Source organism: Mirounga angustirostris, unplaced genomic scaffold (genome assembly GCF_029215605.1).
Source record: "Mirounga angustirostris isolate CCGP_5_RB_7025 unplaced genomic scaffold, mMirAng1.0.hap1 SCAF_10, whole genome shotgun sequence".
NCBI classification, from domain to species: Eukaryota; Metazoa; Chordata; class Mammalia; order Carnivora; family Phocidae; genus Mirounga; species Mirounga angustirostris.
The window spans coordinates 11,528,377-11,543,723 of NW_026991718.1; the positions used below are offsets into that span (position 1 = coordinate 11,528,377).

General features: G+C 47.4%; 1 long non-coding RNA gene and 1 other non-coding gene across 13 annotated transcripts in view; both read right to left on the minus strand.

The window, feature by feature from the left end:
* Nucleotides 1-276: 276 nt before the first annotated feature.
* LOC123850784 (uncharacterized) overlaps nucleotides 277-15,347 on the minus strand; it is a 71,811-nt gene continuing 56,740 nt past the window's right edge. For 6 of the 12 annotated variants that reach the window (XR_010405423.1, XR_010405432.1, XR_010405430.1 and 3 more), the window contains 6 exons: nucleotides 10,155-12,033; nucleotides 9,544-9,607; nucleotides 8,138-8,726; nucleotides 3,103-3,296; nucleotides 2,475-2,616; nucleotides 277-1,948 (listed from right to left, as the gene is read on the minus strand). This is a non-coding gene — a long non-coding RNA (uncharacterized LOC123850784). Of the gene's footprint in view, nucleotides 1,949-2,474; nucleotides 2,620-3,102; nucleotides 3,565-8,137; nucleotides 8,727-9,543; nucleotides 9,608-10,154; nucleotides 12,034-15,347 lie in introns of all 12 variants that reach the window. The other 6 variants (XR_010405431.1, XR_010405424.1, XR_010405434.1 and 3 more) reach the window with 6 other exon arrangements.
* On the minus strand, nucleotides 12,755-12,859 carry LOC123852172 (U6 spliceosomal RNA). Its single transcript, XR_006792794.1, has one exon. It is a non-coding gene; the product is annotated as a U6 spliceosomal RNA (small nuclear RNA).

Below are 15,347 nucleotides of genomic sequence, written 5' to 3' on the forward strand. Positions count from 1 at the left end.
ATTCTGAGGCTGCCGTTTTGCTGTGAGCTCCCATGACCGCCTCCTTGTTCAGGGAGACAGAGCTCTCTGGGAAGGGTACTCATCCCACCACAAAGGCCCCAACGGCATGACCCAGCTCCAAATACCATCACACTGGGGGGTTAGAGTTTCAACTTATGAACCTGGGGGGACACTAATATTCAGTCCATATATACTTGTCTACTAAAGAACAGACTTCCCTTCTAGTTATTCATTGGAAAGAGAAAACTTTTTTTTTTTACTAGTAAGAGGATAAAAAATCTCTGTCGTCCCAGTTGACCCACCATCTCCAAAAGAACAATTCTATTAAAGCCAAAACTCAAAAGCTCAGTTTTAATTTTCCATAGTTCCTTACCAAACTCAGCTTCAACCCATGTGACTCTATGATGGTGTTCATTCCTTTTTTAATTAGTTTTTGACTCTCTTAGGGCAACGAAGATATTGGCATTAACACTTTTCAAATGCCATTTATTATCATTCCAAAAATACACTATTTGCAGAGCTACCTGATGACAAGGCCAGAATAGCACATCATTAATGGCTTAAGTAAAAGAAAATGTATCAATTAAAGCATAGGTCTTTTATAAAAAGATAATAATTAACCAAAAGCCCACATGTTGGCAGATACCATTATTTCACAGCCGATTTAATTTGGTGGCAACACAACTGATTTTGGAAGCAAAACTAATTGGTGCTTCAGACGGGCATGGCACTGGAAATAGGGTTTTCTTATGTTGGAGGCTGAGATGCACTGTTGACTAAAAACATTCATTTCTATAACCAGCAACCCTGAAGTCATTCTTCACAGAGAGGATCAGAGAACATTCGTCTCCATGGCAGCCCAGCCTAAGCATCTGTTCCTGCTTTTAGATGCTGGATACTGCTCAGCTGAGAGGCCGCTGAGGCGTAGCTCTGTCACCAAGACATAAGTGATTGACTTAATACCCCCGCTTGGAAGCTGGACATCTAAAATGTAGCAGTATAGACTAATTAAGCAGACCCATTGTTCTCCCAAAACAGTAAATGAGACCAAAGTAAAAGAAATAACCCATTTAGCCCAGCTTGCAGGTGCCAACCCCACAAGGCACTGTGCTGGGTGCAGGGAACCCAACGTGATGTCGAAGAGACCGGTCCCCAGGTGCCATGCATGCAAGATGGAAAGTGCCAGGTGATGCGGGACAGGGCCAGTGAAGGCTTCGTGAGGGAAGGACGTGACCTGGCCTTTGAAGAATAGATAGAGTCTTCCCAAGGAGGGAAAATGTGGGAGATGTACGTAGCTATGTAAAGAGCTCTGTTTAACGAAGTGCACAATAGTTAAAGGGAAGTAGAGAAAACATAAGTTCAAAAGGTGGCTAAAGCCCCTGAGAACAACTTTGGAGTCAGGTTATATTTATATTTAAAAAGGATTGGAAGTCAGTGATGTTTTGAGAAGGGAATGACGTGATCATAGCTGTACTGTGTATATTTTATCAGATAAACTAGAGAGAACTGAGCAGTGGGAAGATATTGATGCCATTTGGGGGACAGTCCAGGCAAAGGGTGATAAGGACCCAAATAGTAGTAGCTTCTGAGGGAGTGCTGAGGAAGCAAGCTTGTGGGCAACCCCACAGAGCTCGATTTGACAGTACCCGGGGTCCCCCACACGGGGCTTCCAGAGGAAAGGGGCCCCAGACCCACAGTGCGAACGTGGGCCAGATCAGTCCGAGGAACACAAAAGGTCTGGAAGTCAGATGAGCAGGCACGTAAGGACATAACGAAGTCTGGCCATCTCTTGACGATAGCTCGGCTTTGGAGACACGGTTCTCCTGAAGGGGAGGCTGCATGCTGTGCAGGAGGAGCCCTGGAGCCACGTGTCCACGCTGGGCGGGGGTCCAGCCCCTCTTGCACTTCTGAGGCAGGGCTCGATGACATCTGTTTAGCCCTTTCGGGGCTGGCATGGCAATCGAGAAAGAAACACCTATTAGAAGGCATTTAGCACAGGCTTTGGAACAAGAGGTTAGAAGACAGGTGCACATGTGTGCCGGCTGGTCAGTGCAAGTGTTGGAGTGGAGGCTTCAGCTGCTAAGCCCTGGGGCACACACGAATGGTGTGCCAGGTGCTATGCCCATGCTGTCCAGGAGTGAGCAGGAGAGAGACCATGGCTCCCCGCTGGCCTCACAGCATGATGTGAAAGGAACGGAGATCGACATGTGGAATGGGGTTAGACTGGAAACGGGGTTCTGGGAGCATTTAGAGGAACTGCATTCGCTTTGTGTGTCCCTGCAGAAGTGATGCTCCCAGGCACCTAGATGGCTCCTGACAGTAACTGTAAGATGCTCAATGTACCTTACATAAAGAGGAATAGTCCAGAAGGAATCTAGGAGCCTCTGCAATGGTGACTAACATTTCATCCATTTCTGCAGCATTAGCAGGACGTTTTCACCTGAGTTTCATCCCACACCCCCTTCCACACCCACCTCAGAAAGAGTGCCCCGGGATCGAAGGGGCCGGAATATCGAACTGTGCCCGGACCTCCTGATCGTCCTCTTTGGACAGAGCGACTGTCTTCTCCCATTTGGTCCTCCGTGCCTCATGGGAAGAATCAGCTGATTTCCCCTCCTGCTGAGGAAGATGCTGGTCTCAGGGAGGCCCGTCTTCCCACAGATGACAAACTGAGCCTCGTGTTTGTTGCACAACAGGGAGACGACTCTGCACCTTCCCCCGAGGCCCCAACGCAGCCCACCCCCTGCTGCACACATTCTAGCAAACACGAAACAGTAAGGCAAGTACTGCGGGAGAGGTAAAGGGCAGAGGTCATTCAGAAGTGGGTTCCACGAGTGTGCTAACCCCTCCGCTTTCTGTCCTATGATGGTTCCCAGCCTTGGGCAGAAGCTGCCACGTGCCTCAGGGGAGGGGCTGCGGCAGAGGCAGAGGAATGAGACACAAGATGTTTGAGGTCACGTTTGTGAGAAGATAAATATGTAAACCTACAAGCAGGTGTGCGTCCACACGCGTCCACACACAGAGATGCATATGCACACACACACACAACAAACATCCATGCGCGTATTTGTTGTTAAATCCCCTGAGTTTTTCTTAACTTACCAAACGGCCAGACCTGGAAAGGTTTCTGTAAAGCGATGGGCTCGGGATACAGTAAGGCAGCTCTACCCGCCCAGGAGAGGCCTCTGGAACCAGGAGCAAGGAAGCTGAAGGACAGGAGTTCACAGGGCATTCTCCTCCTTCCGACTCTGCAGGCTGGGCTCTGTGGGGGTCCCAGCGGCGCCCTTCGGTGAGCCCTGGGGACACAGACAGAGGCTCCTCGATGTCTGCAGGTAACCGGGGAGCCTGTGCTGCTGAGAAGAGGGCTGAGGAGATGGGAGAGCCAGGGAGGCGGGCCAGCAGAGCACCCTCACAGGCACCAGGCCAGACCGGCACTGCGCCCAGAGAGAGGAGGGGATGCCCGAAGATTGCCTGTGCCCCCCAAGAAGCTGAGTCAGCCTGAAGCTCAAACACCCTGACTCCTTCTGGTGCTCAGTTTGGGCGTCTGTCCCCCACCTGTGTAGGCTGGTGCATAAAAGCAAAGTGAAATGCACTTGTAAGGCAGACAAGAGAAATTAGAGAAACCCCGTTCTTCCTCTAGACCAAAGCTTAAAACCTATGTGACAATATGGAGGTAAGCTTATAATTGAGCTGTAAGTATGAAAATATATATCAGACGACCTGCACACTGTAAGTGTGACCAGACGACATGTAATGTAGAGAACAGTCCAGAGAATTTACACCAAAGTATTGGTAGCGGCCACACTGATGACGATTGGGTTGCTCAAGGTGATTTTTGTCTTCTCTATCTTACGTATTGTTTGTAATATGGTCACATTACTATTGTAAAAAGAAGGTACATTTATAGTAATAAAATTGCTTTGAGCTTGCATTTTTCTCTTGGAGATCAGTTTCATATACTTAAGGTTTGCTTTCCTTCCAGAAACTTCTTGCTATTCAAACTAGCTATCACCAATTTTCTCCACTTTATTCAGAGACATTCCCAGAGTGAGAAATTCAGAAATTCCATTTATCATTTTGGTATGCCTGAGTAAACCCTATTTGGTATTATGAAATAAGTGTGTTTTTATTCAGTTGTTGGTGATGATTCATCTAGAATTTTGTCCTTTTTTATATTTTGCATTCTCCCCAAACATCTGAGGAACATGTAAGCAGCTCCTTCAAGGTCATATAGGTGATGTACAAAAGCTAACACTGAACTAAATCTTCTGGTTATAAATTCAAATATTAAATACAGGGATCCCCCATGAGGGCCAATTCCACTCCGGATTCTGCATTTTATAAATAAGGAACCAAAGGTCAGGTAAAGTGATCATTACTGTCCTAGCATCGTTCCTATTCCTGCTTTAAACATCACCTTTGGAGAAGACGCGGCAGGATGCGTGTCTGGATGCAGGGCTGCAGTGAGGCGCAGGCAAGAGCCAAAGCCGAGGGCCGTGGAACAAGGCTCTCTGGGCAGAGAGGTCACCAGGGACCTCTGCACAAACAGGAGGCACCGTAACGACCACATTAAATCCAGACATGGAGCGTCACAGAGAGTGGAATCGAAACGGAGCCCCTGCGCCCAGGGTGCCCTGCTCCCTTGGGGGGAGGTTGGTCAGTGAGGGGGAAGGCACCTGCTCCCCCTCCAGGTGCAGCCAGCACCCTGTCTCTGGGCTTTAACCGGTGGAGGGCACCGCACGTGGCATGGTGGCCCCCGTGGTCAGTAGCAGAGTGATAGCTCCACGCAGATCTGCCCACCACAGCTGGCTTGTTGCTGAGGCTCACTGTGGACAAAGTCACCATATGAAGAAATGGGGGGCCCCTTGGGCCACGTATTAGAGGTGGGAGGAAATGGGGGGTAGCTTGGAGACTCAGAGGACACGGACAAGATCCGTGGAGTCTATGGAAGTGCTGGTCACTGGGACTCTCTTTCTCAACCTTTGTCCTCCTAGGGTAAAGGTGTCTTCAAAGATCTTAACGCAGGAAGGAAACAAAATTCACTCGCAGGCGCCTGCAGCTGAATCCTGACAAGCGCTATGTCCATCCTGGATCAGGGGAGGCTGCACTTTTCTCTGAGGACGGAACACACGCTGACCCTCCCCCCGGCCCTCCAGGACACTGGCTCTTTGGACCAGGAGTGCATAAGTGGTTCTCCTTTCTCCCCACCCTCCCTCTTATCTTTGCTTCTCCTTTCTCTCCTGCTCTCAAGCCTTGTCTCCTCTTCCACGTTCTCACCATGTAAATGGTGTCTCGAGGGACTGGGGCTTCAGGGATGTTGCCCAAAGCAGTCCTTATCCGTGGAGGAGATGGATGGCTTTGCTTGTGCATTTCTATTAGCCAGAGGGAAGGGAAAAGTTGTAGGATGTGCACTTCCTGGAGTTGCTATTAGATGCTGTAATTACCTTTCATTCAGAAAGAGCACTTTGCAGCATCTGATGTCCAGTAACCAAGGTCCTAGGGACCAGTCAGTTCCCCTCTGCAGCAAGGATCCAGCGCTGCTCACCACGCTCTGCTACACCCTGATTCTGTTCTTTCGGCTGGAGCGGATAAGAAAGCCTCACCCCAGCTGAGCCCCCAACCATGGCCATATGGCTTGTAAATTATTATACAACTTTCTAAATATTATTGGCCACATTATCTCTAAGGATAAATTCTCATTCCATCTCTGCACTGAGTTCTTCTTTTACATTTGTTTCCAGAGAGATGAAGACAACATGACAGAAAAGTCGGACTTCTGGGATTTATAGACAAAGAAATAGTATTTTTATCAAGTTCCCAATTGTAATAATAAACCACACAGGGAGGGAAAACTGAATGGGAAGAAATCAGAGATGGAGACGAACCAGGAGATACTCTGGACTCCAGGAACCAAACTGAGGGTTACAGAAGGGAGGGGGGTGGGGGGATGGGGTAACTGGGGGATGGGCATTAAGGAGGGGACGTACTGCATGGGGCACTGGGTGTCATATGCAACTGATGAATCGTTGAACACTACATCTCAAACTAATGATGTACTATGTGTTGGCTAATTGAATTTAAATTAAGAAAATAATAATAAAATAGATACATAAACCACACGCTTCCAGAGTGACTCCTCAAAGGGATTCCATGAAGAAATTCTGGCCAGTCGCAGAACCTCGACTGAAGGGCTCCCTCCCTCCTGTGGACAGCCTTCTCTCGCCAGCCTTAAGCTACGCTGAATTACACAGAAAGCTAAGGGCCCTAAGGAGGGACAGGCTGCACTGTTGACTGAACGTCTGCGCTTAAAACCCCGAACCACCCATCTTGTGGTTGCAGGGTGAAAAAGGCCAGGCCCTCCTGAAGGAGAGCCAGAGCCGGTTACGGGGTGCTTGATGTGCAAAAGGGCTATTCTTTGTTTTGTTGGGTTTTTAAAGATTTTATTTATTTACTTGAGAGAAAAAGAAAGAGAGAGAACGAGCAGAGGGCAGAGGGAGAGGGAGAGGGAGATCGACATGGGGCTCGATCCCAGGACCCCGAGGTCATGACCTGAGCCGAAGGCAGACGTTCAACCAACTGAAAGGGCTGTTCTTACTCAACAAGCGCCGTGTGCAGAGTGGGGCATAAAGCCCAGGGTCTGGTGGGGTAGATGGGGTCATGGCTCTAAAGCTGTGAGTGGAGAGAAAAGTGTCTTGTCACCGTGTTCATGCTCACATTTGTGCTGGGACTCCGACCCTGACATCTGGACGGCCCATCTCACACCCTGACAGTGACCGCCTCTTTCACCAACAACGTATCTTACAGTAATTATGCTTCATTATTTTTTCAGCCTATATTTTCTAGCCTTTCAGTTAGAGTGATGCCTATCCATCATTTCAGGGAAAACAAAGGCAAACCGGGGATTTCTCTCTGGCTTTACCTGATAGTTATACCACTTAATTTGATTAACTTATTAAGATTAATTCATTAATCTCCTAAAATTTAACTACCACGATCTTTTGTGTGACATTCTGATTCCTTCTTTCAAAGCCCACTTTCAGCTGCTCCAGGCCCTCAAACAGCCTGAGCCAAAGGTACATCTACAGTCACGGCTTATATGTCCTTATTTCCACTTAAATCACAAATCCAAATATCACGCTCTATTATCATCCGCTGTGAGAACAATTCTGTCCAAATTCTGCACCTTCGAAGCCTCCTATTTCCTTGCATGAAGTGGAGAATAAGAAGAAAGAGAAGGTCAGCAACACGGAGTCAGTGACTCTGTGAAGTCTGCACAGAGAAAGCGCTGTCCCACCTCACCCCCCTGGGACCCCGGGATCGTCTGCATCGCTGCCCTCATCCCGCAATCCTCCATCCTGCGTCTGTTTCTGCCTGCCTAGACTCTGTGGTGGCCTCGTGTCAAGGCTCCCTGCCCTCCTGGACGGGGCTGCCAGCCCAGGTACCTGTCAGGCCAAGTCTGGAAAAAGCCCTCTTTGGATGTTTACGCAGAAAGCGTGAAAACCTTGCTTCTGATAATTTTGTAACTTTCTATTCACTTTTTCAAGGACAGAAACACTCCATATTAAGTGGAAATTTGCACACGGCCCCTCACTAGGTGTGGCACAAAAACCCATTTCCTGATTTTCCTTCTCAGTTCAGGCTGGGGGAGAGGTTTTTATAACAGCACCAACACCGTGACTTTTCCCCGTAAGAGAGAGCCCTTAAAAGGCTTTCGCAAGAATCAAGGGCGTGTGTGCGTTCGAGTATTGTCAGTTCAGTCCCACGCAGGAGCCTTGCAACCAATGTTTGTCGAATGCGGAAGAGTGGCTTAAGCTACGCTGAATTACACAGAAAGACATTGTCAGGGAGAAAGGAAAAAAAGCTAAGGGTACAAAAGCAGAGCCAAGATAAAAGCTGTTCTCTCTCTTCTCACAGAGAATAATGCACCAAGGAAAACACTGCTAATAATTGGTAATAGCTCTCAGCACATTTCCAGGGCTGTGTGGTATAGCCCAGTGCGTGGTGACCGCCAGGGGACGTGCGGGGCAGAGGGCCTCCCCCTGGGCCTGGAGAGGTGAGCCAGCCTGTCCGGTCGGGACACCTGGGTCAGTTCCCCACGTCATGGCTTAACAGAGCAAACGTCGCAGGTCAGTCCTACCTTCCGGCCATGCTCACTGCCACACTAACAGACAGCTTCTCTTTTGTCTGCTGCACATCTGACTTGGGGTTTTCTTAGCTGTTTCCTCAACACGTTTTTCTGTTGCAGGATAACGGGTGGAGTCTCTCCTCCATCTCGGTACACTGCGGATGGGTACCCCCTGCGTCTGTCTGCCACACCGCGGCTCCGGATCCTCACCCTGGAAACACGAGTCCCTGAGACACAGCGTAGGCAGCACACAGGGTTCGGCGCGGAGCAGACACTGGGGTCAGACCCTTATGACGTCACTTCCTACCCTGGGCCACAGTCAGTTTACATGGTTTCCCCAAGGTTTGGCTTTCTTGTCTGCAGCATGAGGGGACAGCAGTGCCTCACGCACAGGACAGGGCGTCTCCCGTCCCTGCACGCTTACCTTCTGCTCCAAGGAAAGTCTCCTGGCTTTGAGAGTCTCGGGGGCACAGGATAGGTAAAATGGGTGCAATGTCTTACCAACACCAGGACGGAGCTGCTTCTAGAAGCTTCCAGTGACAGAACTGTCCTTGGAGTTACTCTACCCATGGCTATGGCTGAGCTGAGGGCCACGGAGATGCTGGAGACACGAAGTTCTACTCATGATCTCGGATTATTTTGTCTTAAACTACATATTTACATTTTACTACTTACAGAAAACTGTTCAAAACTGATATCAAAACAGTCTTCATGACTAAGATACACATGTGCGTAACTGCGTCTGTCGCTGGGGTCCCCCTGGAGTGTGTGTGTTCACGTGGGGAGCGTTCCCTCAGAACCCCAGAAGCACGGCCTCTCTACGCAGTCATAATACTAAAGGGCAGCCTCAGTCCTGCTGGTTTTCCCACTTCGTGGAATTCTGGACGTTTTCCCCAGAGGCTCTCCACTTATTTGGCAAGATTTTGCTGTTTGCTTTTTATTAATCATGTGTGTTTAGATCTCTGTAACTCTCCGCATCGGCTGTTGCTTCTGTGGTCTGGAGAAGGGGGGCTTTGCCCAGCCACACTCGCTCCACGTGGCACAGAGATAGCTGTGGGACCGACGTGCGTCCACAGCTGACTCTGGGTTAACTCACCCAGCTTCGTGCCCATGTCTGCTGAAGGAAAAGTGACAAAGGATCTGCCCTCCCCATCAGGACGTTTCCAGGATGGGGCGGCGTGCACGGAGGGAGGCCCCCGGGATTTGTTTTCATGGCTCCCCTCCTCACCGCAGAAGCACAGAGCTCCCAGACTTGGTGAAGAACAGCACTGCACCCCGGCTGTGAGCACTCCACGGATGGAGATACCAGTGGGCAGTTCACACCCAGGAGAGACTGAGTCCCCACACGTGCAGGGACTCCTCTGTCTCCAGGAAGCTGTGTTTGAACACTCTATTTCTGGATTTGTTGTAGAACCTACCTGTACAAAATCCACTTTATAAAATGGCCAAATTATCCTCAATTAAGTTCTGGTAAGAATCTTCCTGTTTAGAGAGATTCAGAAAATTTACATTTGTGTTTCAACAATGATAACTGCCAAGAAAACAAAGCATTTCCTCCATGAAAGCAGGAGAGAGAGTGGGACCAGGGCTGACATTTCTCTGAGTCTTTCTGTTCTTTATATTTTTAGTGTATATTAAAAAGTATAATATTCAAAAGAAAGCCAAATAACAACAGGTAAATCCATATATACATCAGGAAAACACCACTTATAAGAGAACCTACGTCTGATAATGTATCCAGTGTTTTGAGGGGAAAGATCATTTTTAAGAACTAAGTGACGGGGGTGGCGTGATGGGTGAAGTTCACAATTACCGCCATGTCTCCAGCAGAATTGTGTACATTTGGGTTTTGTTTTGGTTTTTCTTTTTTTTTTTATTGTAGTAAAATACACATAACATAAATCTTACCATGTTAAACATTTCTGAGTGTGTAGCTAGTGGTACTGAATCCATGCACGCGGTCAGCTGTCTATCCCCATAACGCTGTTCAGCGCCTGAACTTAAACCTCTGTCCCCATGAAACACTCACCTCCTCCCCCGTCCGGGCACCTCCGTCCCACCTTCTGTCTTTATGATTTTGCTGCTCTTCATGCCTCGTGTAAGTGGAATCAGACAGCATTTACATAATCGGTTCTTAAGAGAGGAAAAAAAGAAGCATTCATTACACAAGTTCTTCATTTGATCAGAGCCAAAAACAGACTTATTGTCATGATGACAATGAAATTTTTAAAATCTGATTTTGTACCACTATACAAGTATATCTCAAAAAGGCTTTTAAAATTATAATAATAACTGTGAATTGTGCAAGACTGTTGAATCTCAGATCTGTACCTCTGAAACAAATAATGCAATATATGTTAAGAAAAAAAAGAAGAAGATAGCAGGAGGGGAAGAATGAAGGGGGGGAATTCGGAGGGGTAGACGAACCATGAGAGACAATGGACTCTGAAAAACAAACAGGGTTCTGGAGGGGAGGGGGGTGGGAGGATGGGTTGGCCTGGTGGTGGGTATTGAGGAGGGCACGTTCTGCATGGAGCACTGGGTGTTATGCACAAACAATGAATCATGGAACACTACATCTAAAACGAATTATGTAATGTATGGGGATTAACATAACAATAAAAAATTTTTTAAAAATTATAATAATAATTTTTAAAACCAAGTTTTCACTTTATTTTTAGTTGTCTAAAGTTAGCCTGAGCCCTCTGGCTGATTTTCATAAGCTTGAAAGGAAGCCAGTCTCCTTAGAAAAAGATTTTTTTTTCTTGGGGAGTTTATGGCTCAGGGGATCAGTAACAGGAGATGGAGACATTTTCTGTGCTGTGCTGAAGCCCTGAACATACTGTCATTTGGAACTTAAGAGAAACGTGTGGTGAACCGAACGCTGGGAGCTGGCTGCATGTGGTCTGAGCAGCGACACTCAGCTCTGTGGCTGTTAATAATCAGCCCTAAATTAAGGTTTGTCAGAGATTGAAGGAAGGAACCCCTGAATACACGAATGCCAGAAATCTGAATGTCGTTTGTCCTCTAAGAAGAGGTCAGCTGCTCAGCGTGTAGGTGAGAGGCTGGGGTGCCAGACAAGGGATCCCTCGGCTGCAGACACCACAGCTCCAGGGGGTTCATCGGGTGCCCCCCATGGTGGTTTGGCATAGGAAAGGGGCCATGGAGGACTTTTCTTCTGTAGCCTGCACTAAAACTCCAAGCACATCCTGAATTTCCACTGTCCTCAGTCACTTATGAAACAAAAATGTGTTTTACTTTGAATAATATCACAGGGGGTGAGGGAATTTTAAAAAGGGAAAATAAAACAAAATTTCAGACTTCCAAGATTTTAGAACATAGAATAAATTGGAGAGATTCCATAGATATACCTAAATATAGTTTGGCCTAATAAAATTTGCTTGGTCTAAGAAGACTGTGAAAGCCTTCTCACTTAATGAAATCTCAGCCAAACAGCACGAATAAATCTAACCTCATCTTTCAAAACTGTATTTTTGGACAACAGAACATCATAATATTGGATAGAATCCACAGTAAACTGATTCTGCTTAAAGCTTTAGTGAGTGTGTGGTCCTTCACCATGTGGAAAACACACAATTTGGTTTGTTAGGGTTTTATAATTAAATCAAGTCTCTAAGCATATTGAGCAGAATAGATATCTGTGCAAAAAACCATTAATTAATGCTCAGGGAGCATAAATGTCTGGTAGGCTGTTATCCTCAAAGATCTCGGAATTGGCTTATATCAGGAGTCCAGCATAAACATGGTGACTTCCATCTTTCTGCAGCAACTCTTTGTCTTCCAGAGTGACTGCTCTTGTAAGCTGCCTTGGGATGCCCGCGCGCGAGGAGTGCACGGAGGGAGCCAGCACTGCAGGGAACCAGCTGAGGGTGGGCATTGTTGACCACCTAAGGCAAGAACAGCAACATTTTAGAAGAAAAACATTTCTGTTCTCTTTGCTCCGAAGCTTATAATTGGAGCGTGCAGCTCCACCAGAACCCATATCCCTGAGGAGAAACTCTCCTTCTCAAAAGGCAGCTCTGCTACAGGAAGCAGTAATTTCCAGGGAGTGATTTGTCTGCAGCGACACTTGAGAGAAAGGGATATTCCAAGGGACTCGGAATCCTGGGCTGCTCAGGCTTGTGGTTCTGAACAGCCTGCAAGACAGGGTCGGGCATTTAAAGGAGGGCATTTCCCAGAGGAAGGGAAAGGCTGCTTTCAGGTCAGCCAGCTTGAGGACAACATCCCCAAAGCTGGAGAGGGTGTGGACAGCCAGAGAAAGGGTGATCGAGAAGGCCCAAGTACTTAAAGGGCAGCGGAAGTTAAGGTCAGTTGGAGGTCATGTGGACGGACAGGAGGTTTTGCTTGTACACTGTGTAAGTGATATTAGACATGGACTCAACCAGGTTCTGATGGGATCGGGCTTCACCTCATTAGTTTTCACGGGCTAAACGTTTTCAATTCACATATTTCTTCACAGTCCTTGAAGGTGATTTGTCTCTGTCCTGCTTTTACTTGTTGAGGCCCTAAGGCATGTCTTCCAGCCAACGGGGGATTTCCAACCTCACATCCACCTCCTGTCACCATTCCAGAGATTATAGAAAAGTGACAGGCCAGAAGTTCTGAATGACGTATCTTGTTTTGTTCAATAGTTTTGCGTGTCATCCTTGCCCAGGGGCCATACTAATCTTCTCTATAGAGTTCCAATTTTAGTCAGTATGTGCCGAAGCAAGAACTTGTTTAATAATTTGGACTGGTCTGTATCTGGATCATTACCTATGCTTCACTACTAGATCTAACTGCTGCCACTCTGGGCACAGGTGAGGAGGTTCCCTCACAGAACATCCGCGCTGCGCCCACCCTCCGCCATGCTGGATGTGTTGCAACCTGATGCAGGGGGGCAGTGCCATCTAATAGCTCTGTGCAGCGTGGATGGCTGAAATGTCGATCGTAATACTGCCATAAAGTTCGTTTATGATTTGGGGCAGTCATTTAAATTCCTGGTCTTCTATGTAGTTGTAAAGAAGGGGGACTATTTGTCACTTGTTTGTCAGAAACGCAAATACGAACATCAGTTGAGCCACATACTTATTGTCTAGCTTAAAAAAAATAGTAGACTTACTCGTTGCTGTTATTCAATATAGGAATAAAAAAACACTAAGTAAGTGTTCCTAGGATACTTACCTGAGCACAGACTTCCCCAGAATGTCAGAAAACATTGAGTAACTTTGCAGACAGCATTTCCTGTCTTGCACAGGGATTTTTCAAAGGAGGTAGAGCAAGACTCCCAAAACACCAGCTAGGATGTCTCAAGTCCACCTTCACTCAGACTATTTACGCTGGGGCTCGTGACCTTTACCTTTTCTCAAGTGATCCCCAACTTACCTTTCTACAGATTTCCCTACTGTGAGGGACTCCCCGCTCTCCAGAAGGGCGCCACCTCCCTCTGCCTTAATCCCATCAACAACCAACCGGTTTTCTACCTAAATATCTCTTGACATCATTCCCTTTTCTACTCCTGCACCTCCATGCCACCATCATCTCATGCCTGTATTTCCTCAGTAGCCTCCAAAGAGAGATCCCCACATCCATTTCGTCTTCCCTCCCAACCCTATCTCCACGCTTCAGCCAGAATGATTTTTCAAACATACACACGAATGTGTTATCCTCCATTAGTGGCCTCCTCATTTCTTTAATGAAGGCCAACATCCTAAGTGTGGGTTACTTGGATTTGCTGGGGAATCGGGCATGGTGGCGCTCACCTGATGCAGCGTCAGCTGGCTTCATTCCTGTCAGCCTGTGGCAACAGCATCAGTGACAAAGAGGCATTCTACTTGGTGCCACTTGCCTGTCACGGGCCAGCTAAAGCTCTGCCGTCTTTGCTCTGATGCACATGGGCTGTTGCCACGTTGATGGGATGAGAACAGGGAAGGTGGTGGACCACGAGCTGACTCTTTACGATTCTGCTCAGAATTGATACAGGCCAAGTCTGACACCCACAGAGCAGGAGATACAACTTCCCGCAGGGACAGGCACAGAGAGGGGGTGGACGAATTGGTGGCATGATGATACAATCTGCCAGCAACCAAGCTGCTTGGTTGATACAATCTTCCAACCACGCTGCTTCAGTCAAAAGCAGAGATGAAGGCTCAATGCATGAAAGAACGGTTTGAAATCCAGACTGATTCTTAGCAGGGCAGTCTTTGCTTGACGATGAAATGGGGACCCATGGTGGGCACTACCATGCACTTCCTGCCCAGCGTCTGCGTCAAGAGCCTTAGGCTACAGTTACACCCCAGCACCTGGTCATGGTCTGTACGAAGATAGAAAGCCCAAGGGTGACAGCAGAAAGTACCCAGAACATGTTGAATCTACCAGGCAGTTCCCTGCAGGGTTGGGGTGACCTCTGGCACACCTGGCTGCCTCTGTCTGTGATTAGCTCTTTGCACTTGTAGGTAACAGGACAGCACTGACTCATCTTTATCAACCACTGAATCCAACATTGACAGGGTAAGCACAAGAGTGCGTGCGGAAAGCACTAAAAACAACTATGTCAGCACATAAGTGTGCTTTATTTGGGGGAAATCTCAAATACATTTTTAATAATGTAATGTCTGCTTATTTTTATGTTAATATATAAGCATGGCCTACAGAAAAAGTCAAATGTAGGGCCCCTGGGCGCCTGGGTGGCTCAGTTGGTTAAGCGACTGCCTTCGGCTCAGGTCATGATCCTGGAGTCCCGGGATCAAGTCCCGCGTCGGGGTCCCTGCTCAGGGGGGAGTCTGCTTCTCCCTCTGACCCTCCCCCCTCTCATGTGCTCTCTCTCAAATAAATAAATAAAATCTTAAAAAAAAAAAAATGTAGGGCTCCTACAGAAAAACAGCACTCTCTGAACCATGGCTGCCTGTCCTGGTGAACCACTTTTCAGAAGTAACCACTTTCAACATTTTAGCTCTTTCTTGTAATATTTATCTTGATATTTTTAAGTAAGATATTTTAATGCTTCTTGCAGTATTGTTATGAGTCCTGGTGTGGTGATTCGTTCCGTTCCATTCTTTACCTGAAAACCCAGTGGATGCTCACTGGAAATTCCTGTCCTTCAATTTGTCTTATATCAGCCCTTTCATGCATAATTTCTGTTTGCTATTTTTGAACTTCTATTAGTCGAATGTTGCAGCTTCCGAAATCCACCTCTTACAGTTCCAGAGGCTCCAAGTCTGAG